Source organism: Babylonia areolata, chromosome 3, assembly GCF_041734735.1.
Source record: "Babylonia areolata isolate BAREFJ2019XMU chromosome 3, ASM4173473v1, whole genome shotgun sequence".
Lineage (NCBI taxonomy): Eukaryota > Metazoa > Mollusca > Gastropoda > Neogastropoda > Buccinidae > Babylonia > Babylonia areolata.
The window spans coordinates 48,347,537-48,348,260 of record NC_134878.1 but is presented as its reverse complement, the minus strand read 5'-3'; positions in this window follow the sequence as shown (position 1 = coordinate 48,348,260).

Genomic DNA, 724 nt, shown 5'->3' with positions numbered 1-724 from the left:
AAAGGAAATAGAAAGACGTGAATTGTTATATCTCATATCAGTATCAGTAGCTCAAGGAGGCGTCACTGTGTTCGGACAAATCCATATACGCCACACCACATCTGCCAAGCAGATGCCTGCACCTCATAGACTGTGTTCAAAGCCAACTTACAGGATTGCTTGGTTTAAAACAACTTTTGGGAAACGACGGATGTTCTGTGATTCACTTGAAACTGCAGACCCATAACATTCATCGCTTTCAAAAACAACTGAAAACACACACACACACACACACAACACACACACACACACACATTCACAGACACAAACTGCAACAGTCAAACCGTTGTCTCTACAACATAATATATGCTTTCTTCGGGCACGACAAAGTTGGCAGACACGCAGTTTCCACATCGGCACTCACAACTTTGATCTGTCTGCGTTAACGTTTCAGCATCACGTTTTAACTCTTCATCCGTAATGAACAAGGGTTCAAAATTAAATGGAACTAAACCAAAATCCATTCCAACAAAGATGTTGCACAGTATTTTTTTTTCTTTTGGAAAGTCATTGCACAGTATATTTTTGACAAATTCGTTTCCATCTACTTCGCAAGTCAACCAAAAGCGAAAGTAAATCTCCGTACTTATGACGTCTCAACCTTATGCAAAAAGGTGGCCTCCATGACTACTCGAAGCATCACATTTAAATAAAAACTGTTGTTGTTGCTTTTCTCAAGGTCAGT